The following is a 7,612-nucleotide window of genomic DNA, read 5'->3' as shown; positions in this document are numbered from 1 at the left end:
ACATCAGGACGATTACGTCGGGCCGAAGCAAATATCTTCAAGTCGTCGCGGCCGTTGGATGATCTTCAGTGTATCTTTTCACGTTTTGCCCCTACGGGCCTTCTAGATTAATTTTAGCACTTGGGGGTATTTTAGTCTTTAGAGGAAGACTTGGAGGGGAAGAAAAGGAAGCCAGCAGGGAGTGGGTGGCGGCTCCCATTCAAAAAAAAGGAGGAGCCCCTCCTCTCCCTGTGTTGCGCTGGGAACAGAAGCCAGAGAACATAAACCAGGCACCCTCCTCTTCTCTCACTCTCATGTTGTTCCTCCCTCTCCATCTCTAGGGTTCAAGGGATGGATTCTTGAGTTTTTGTACCGGAATTGATTGGGAAAGGAGGCCCTTCCCTCCTTGCGCCCTCGTGGCTTTTGGATTGAAACAAATTTCATGTCCTTTGGAGCTCTTTGTGTTTGGATCATACGATCTCTTGAGTTCTTCGTTTTGGGGTTTCTTCCACTTGTTGCTGTGGTGCTTGATGCTCTTTTGTGCAACCTGAATCATCCTAACCAAGTGCTAAAACCCATATACGTTGTGAGCCTTCAAGAACACAATTTTTAGAAAACCCCGAAAACACCGTTCTTGCTAGGTTCTTCTTCGATTCCTCCCAAACCATGGAGTGAATCGTCGATTCCCTCCGTGGACACGTTCACAAGTCCTTTGTGAATGTGCCTACAAAGTTTGGCGAGGTTTGAATATGATTTGGGCACTCGATCATCGAATTTTCTAAAGGGCACGGGCTAGAAAGCGTTTCTGGACTCTGCTTTTCCTAGCACCGGATGAACCGACGCTTTCAAGTTGCATGCGTCGGATCAACCGGTGAGTAGGCTATTCTGTGGTTGGGTTTTGGTCCTTTGGCTCGTTGCACCGGAGCTTATAATCCATTGAGCATTGGATCAACCGGTGATCTTGTCCTAGCCATTTTGGTACATCTCTGGACAACTGCACCGGCGCTTCTTCAATGCACCGGTGTATATGCATCGGTTAAACCGGTGCTTGCCGGTGTTTGCGTCGGTTCAACCGGTGCCTGGTTTTCTATCCTGGTGGTCTCTCGGGTGAAATGCACTGGTGTTTCCCCAATTGCTCCGGCGCTGGTATCATCGGATCATCCGGTGCTTGACATTTCATCGCTGTTGTATTGCGTTACACCGACGGGTAGGCTTTTATACACCGGTTCAACCGGTGCTCTTGTTTCTCTGCTGCAGGCTCTGCTCACCGGTTAAACCGACGAGGTGCCCCTGTGCACGTCGGTTCAACCGGTGTGTATACCGTGCGTTGTTTGTTGCGCTGCGTTTTGGTGTTTGCCTCCGTGTTGGTTCTCGTTCGTTCCTAGGGCTTTCTTGTGTTGGTGTAGCTTCTCCATAGTTGCTCCTCGCTGTGCCTAGGACTCCAAGGTTGGGTGTGCTCTTTGGGAGTAAGCCGAAGTTTCTGATCGCGAGAATTTTTGATCGGCTCCCATTCACCCCCCCTCTGGCCGCCTTTCTCGGTCCTACAATTGGTATCAGAGCCGGGTTGGTTTCTCTATAGCCTTCACCGGTTCGAAACCATTGTGCGACCATGGGTTCTCCCGGCAAACCCCCGATTTTCGATGGAACCGATTATGACTACTGGAAGGTGCGCATGCGTGCCTATCTCCTGAGTCTAGGTTCCGAAGTCTGGGAGATTTGCGTGGACCCTGATTACGTGAACCTTGCAGTCCACACGACCGAACTTCAGGTCAGGAGACATGAGGTCAATAGCAAGGCGTACAACGCTCTCATCGCATGTCTCGCTCGCCCTGAGTTCGATCGTGTCAGCGACCTTCTCACAGCCCGGGAGATTTGGGCACGGTTGGCCAATTTCCATGCGGGAACCAACCATGTCAAGTCTAGGCTGTATGAGACTCACCGGCGGGAATATGAGAACTTTACTCAGTTGCCGGGTGAGAGCATCGACACCATGTTTAGTCGTTTCCAATCGATTGTGAACAAAGTGCGTGCGAACTAGCCACAGGGCACCCAAACCTACTCCGATCATGAGAAGGCTATGAAGCTTCTCTATACTCTTGATCGCAACGTCTGGGAGGTGAAGGTCCAGACTATCATAGAGTCTGCTGGCTATGAGACCCTCACCGTGGATGAGCTTTTCATCAAGCTCAAGGCTTCGGAGGTGGAGAAGCTCTCTCGAGCTAAGATGGAAGGCAATCATGCTGATGCCTCCGCCTCCAAGTCGATGTCCCTGGTAGGCAACTCTGGAGCTAACTCTGACCCTTCTCTTGGTGGTTTTTGCTTGTCTTCTCTTGTGTCTGTGACAGATGAGCAGTTGGAGGAGCTTGCACTGATCATCCACAATTTCCAGCGAGCCTTCAACAACAGACAAGCACGAGCGAAGACCTGCTTCAACTGCGGCAAGACCGGCCACTTCGCCGCCGAGTGTCCCAAGAAGAAGAGTTCCAGGGAGGAGGACGACCGCTCCAGGCACGAAGAGTACCGCGAGCACCGCCACAAGCACAAGAGTGGGCACTCCCACAAGAAGAATGGCGGACGCTCCAAGCAACACCACGAGCGAAAGAAGAACGTCGGCAAGTACAAGAGCAAGCAGGCATTCGTCACCCAGAGCGAGGATCACTCCTCCACCAGCCAAAGTTCGACGTCATCATCCTCATCCAGCTCCAGTGACTCTGACTCACACCACCGCGGCGAGAAGAAGCGGAGCACCAAGAAGAAGGCCACAGAGGGCTTCACTGGCCTTTTCCTCCATGCTGGGAAGGTGGCCGGTTTCTGCACCATGGCCATCGGCTCCGATGCCGATGGGACTCCTTCCACCACGGCAGAGCCTGTACTTCAGCCAGAGCCAAGCTTTGAGGACACTCGAGGCCTGGAGAACATATGGCTCATGGACTCCAGTTGTTCGCGCCACATGACCGGGAGTCACAGATGGTTCTCCAGCCTCACCCCGACGAAGGACAAAGAGTACATCATCTTCGGGGATAACAGTAGAGGAAAGGTACGTGGAGTTGGCGCTATTCGGATTTCTGATGACTTCACCCTGAGAGAGGTTGCACTTGTTGATAAACTTGGTTTTAATCTGCTTTCTATTTCGCAACTTCTTGATGATGGGTATGAGGTAAGCTTCAAGAGAGGTTGCTCGCATGTTCTTGATTCCAGAGGGGATTTAATTTGCAACATTGTTCCTCTTGGTCGTGTGTTTCGCATTGACTTCTCTGGATCTTCTTCTAGCACCTCTCACTGTCTGGTGACTGGTCAGTCTTCTGAGCTTTGGAAGTGGCATAGGAGACTTGGTCACTTGAGCTTTGATCTACTAGTTAGGCTCAGCTCACTTGATTTGATCCGAGGATTGCCCAAGCTCAAGTTGGATAAGGATCTTGTTTGTCACCCATGTCGTCACGGGAAGATGGTTTCCCTTCCGCACCCACCTGTGAATCAGGTGATGACATCGCACCCAGGTGAGCTTCTTCATATGGACACCGTTGGTCCTGCTCGTGTGCACTCTGTTGGTGGGAAGTGGTACATTCTTGTGATCGTTGACAACTTCTCTCGGTACTCTTGGGTTTTCTTCTTGGAGACTAAGGATGAGGCCTTTCAGTACTTTCGAGACCTTGCCTTGAGGTTACAGAATGAGCTTCCACATGCCATGAGGGCTATTCGCAGTGACAATGGCTCTGAATTTAGGAATGCTCGTTTTGATGACTTCTGTCGTGGCTTTGGTCTTGTTCATCAGTACTCCTCACCTTATGTTCCTCCATAGAATGGCGTGGTTGAACGCAAAAATCGGACTCTTGTGGAAATGGCCAGGACGATGCTCGATGAGCATAGGACTCCTATGCGTTTTTGGGCCGACGTGATCAACACCGCATGTTATGTTGCCAACCGCATCTTCCTTCGCTCTTTCATGAAGAAGACTTCATATGAGTTGCGGTTTGTTAGACAGCCCAAGGTGTCCCACCTGCGTGCTTTTGGTTGCATATGTTTTGTTTTGAAGGAGGGAAATCTTGATAAGTTCGAGTCTAGGAGCTCTGATGACATTTTTCTTGGCTATGCTCTTCAATCTAGAGGCTATCGTGTTCTTATTCTTGAGACTAACCGAATCGTCGAAACTTGTAATGTAACCTTCGACGAGTCCACTCCTTCGTCTGCTTCTGTGGAGTGTGCAGGTGACGATGAGTTTGGCCAGGACATCTTCGAGGATGAGGATGAGCCTGAGGCCTTTGAGGGTGATGATGGTGTCCCTGCGCCGGCTGCAGGTCCACTTCCTGTGGACTCGAGTTCTGACGACGACGGCGGCCCGCTCCCCACAGCTTCGACTATGGCCGATACACGTCCAGCTCAAGGTTCTACCTCCAGGACCCATGCTGAGGGCGGTGGCGAGGTGACTTCACCTCAGCGAGTACACCACGAGCCCTGCGGGATCATCCTCCAGAGAGGATACTTGGGGACCTTCACCGAGGAGTTCAGACGCGGTCGAAGGTTACCTCTATCGCTTTCTGTGCTCACTCTGCATTTGTAGCCACCTTTGAGCCCAAAGATGTTGGACACGCTTTATATGATTCTAACTGGGTCAATGCCATGCATGAGGAGTTAGAAAACTTTGAGCGAAACCAAGTCTGGGTCCTTGTAGAGCCTCCACCAGATTGCCACCCTATAGGTACCAAATGGGTTTTCAAGAACAAACAGGGTGAGGATGGGATGGTTGTGAGGAACAAGGCTAGGTTAGTAGCTCAGGGTTACAGCCAGCAGCAGGGGATAGATTATGAGGAGACCATTGCTTCTGTAGCTCGTTTAGAGGCCATCCGGATCTTTTTAGCCTTTGCAGCTTCGAAGGGGTTCAAGCTGTATCAGATGGATGTGAAGAGTGCCTTTTTGAACGGGTTCATAGAGGAGGAGGTCTATGTGAAGCAGCCTCCTGGCTTTGAGAGTCCCAAGTTTCCAGACCGAGTCTTCAAGCTTCAGAAGGCTTTATATGGTATGAAACAAGCCCCTAGAGCCTGGTATGTGAGGTTGAGAGCCTTTTTGCTTAAACAGGGGTTTGTCATGGGATCGGTAGATAAGACTTTATTTCTCCTCAGGCGTGGCGCTGATTTTCTATTGGTTCAAATTTACGTGGATGATATTATCTTTGGTGGCTCCTCTCACTCTCTTGTTTCTAGCTTTTCTGATGACATGAGCAGGGAGTTTGAGATGTCGAAGATGGGTGAGCTTCAGTTTTTTCTCGGGTTGCACATCAAGCAAACCCGGGATGGTACCTTCGTCCACCAGGCCAAGTACACCAAGGATATGCTCAAGAAGTTCGACTTCGGGGACCTCAGACCCATGCCGACTCCTATGGGCACTTCTACGGCGCTGGATGAGGACACTGAAGGTGTTGCTGTGGACCAGAAGGAGTACAGGAGCATGATCGGCTCGCTCTTGTACTTGACGGCCACTAGACCCGACATTCAGTTCGTGGTCTGTCTCTGCGCGAGGTTTCAGGCTTCTCCGCACACTTCTCACAGGAACGCTGTGAAGAGGATTTTCAGATACCTTCGATACACTCCTGAGTTTGGCCTTTGGTACTCTTCTTCCCCTTCTCTTGCGTTGGTTGGCTTTTCTGATGCTGATCATGGTGGGTGTCGGATTGATCGCAAGTTGACTTCAGGCACCTGCCAGTTTCTTGGAACTTCTCTTGTGTCTCGGTCTGCCCATAAACAAACTAGCGTAACCCTTTCCACCACAGAAGCCGAATACATTGCTGCTGCTAGTTGCTGCTCCCAGATCCTTTGGATGAGACACACTCTCAGTGACTATGGCCTAACCTATGGCAGAGTTCCTATTTTCATTGACAGCACCTCAGCCATAAGCTTAGCGAAGAACCCCATCCTACATTCTCGCTCCAAGCATATAGACATGAGGTTCCACTTTCTGAGAGACCACTATGAGAAGGGTGATGTCAAGCTGACCCATGTATCCACTGACAATCAAGTAGCCGACATCTTGACCAAGCCCCTAGAACAAGCCACCTATGCTCACTTGCGGGGAGAGCTTGGCGTGTGCTACCCATTTTGAGTTGGGTAGTTGTTTCTGTAGTTTAGGATTGGTTTTCCTTTCTTCTTTGTTTTTTCTTGCATTTTGTGTACATACCATTTTTGCATAGCATTTGCTCATATGCATTATAATTGCACCAGCTTCTCATGTATGATATCTGCATTTGCTTGTGCCTTGTGCTATGCTATGAGTTGTATATATTCTTTGACCATGTGTAGCTAGCTCCTTTGAATTTGTTGTGTATTGGCTGTGAGCTTAGCTGTTTTATTCTTTGAAAAATCATGAAACATGGTCACCTTCAGGATCTGCTACTAGCATGTGTAGGTTTGTATGCTTATGCTATCTTGTTCATGCTTAGTGGCTAGGTCCTTTGCTCTCATATGCAACAAGATGCCCTCTTTTGCTTCATGGTTGTTTTTGCAAACTCAAACAGTTGGTATGTTATAATTGATATTCATTTTCAAAAGTCCAACGTTTGGTATATCATGCTTTGCTATGAGTGAAAAGATCCAGGTGGGATTGCTTGCACCACTGATCTTGTTCCGAGACTGCTTCTCTGAAGAACTTGGACAAGGCTGTGGATGACTGAGAGTGTTGTCTTAAGCTTCTGATGGTCTTTGACCTAGGCTTGGCACATTCGCTAAGTTAAGCACTTGCAAGTTTTCAACCCTTGGCACCACTTCTTGTTAAGAAATCAAGAGTTTTTAGTTGCTTGAGTGGCAGTTGCTGTGATATGCTTTGGTTAGCTCACCTGTATGTTCATGCTAGCACTAGCATACTTGTTTACCTCCTAGTATGCTAGGTCCTTTATGGTGATGCTTTTCTTTTACAAATGACAAATGCGTGCTCATGATCTGTATAGACATATTCTTATGAGCTTCTTCATGCATTGTCTTTGTATATGCACCCTCACATGCTGTGCCGTTTATACCCTTGCAAATGCTCTTGTTCTGTACCTGGAAGCTTTTTAGGCATGCATGCTTGCACTTCATGACATATTTCCAAGGGGAGCATCTAGACAGGGGGAGGTACCTTGGTGTGTGCCTTGTCAACAAGGGGGAGAGATTGTTGTTTGGTCTCAGGGGGAGAGATTCAGTTTCTGAGTATGCACACATCGGGGGAGAGTTGCATAGTGGGGGGGAGCTGCATTTCAGGGGGAGTTTTGAGCTTTGTCATGCTCTTTGCTGGTTGTGTTGAGCCTTGCCTCTTTCTGGAGGGACCAGCTTTGCACATACTTGGCTGTGTTGAGCCTTGCCTGTTTTTCTTGAGGGGTCAAGCATGTTTTGGAGTCAGTGCGTCGAGCCGTTGCCCTTGTCTTGGGGGCTGACTCTTTTGGCTTTGCTATTTTCAAGTGATCTTTTCTGGCTTTCATTCGCTTTTGATCACTTGAGGTAGCTCTCTTTGTTTTCTATTTCTTTTTCGGTTATCTTTTTCTTTCACCAGTGCCCGTGTGGGGTGTGGTGTTGACAATGCACTCATCAAGGGGGAGATTGAGAGGCAGTGGAGGCCTGCTCCTTGGTGTGATGAGTGATTGCCAGCACGTGGAGTGGACTAACTGTGT

Source organism: Panicum virgatum, chromosome 1K, assembly GCF_016808335.1.
Source record: "Panicum virgatum strain AP13 chromosome 1K, P.virgatum_v5, whole genome shotgun sequence".
In the NCBI taxonomy this organism is placed as follows: domain Eukaryota; kingdom Viridiplantae; phylum Streptophyta; class Magnoliopsida; order Poales; family Poaceae; genus Panicum; species Panicum virgatum.
The sequence above is the reverse complement of the archived record's forward strand: the minus strand, read 5'-3'. Positions refer to the sequence as shown.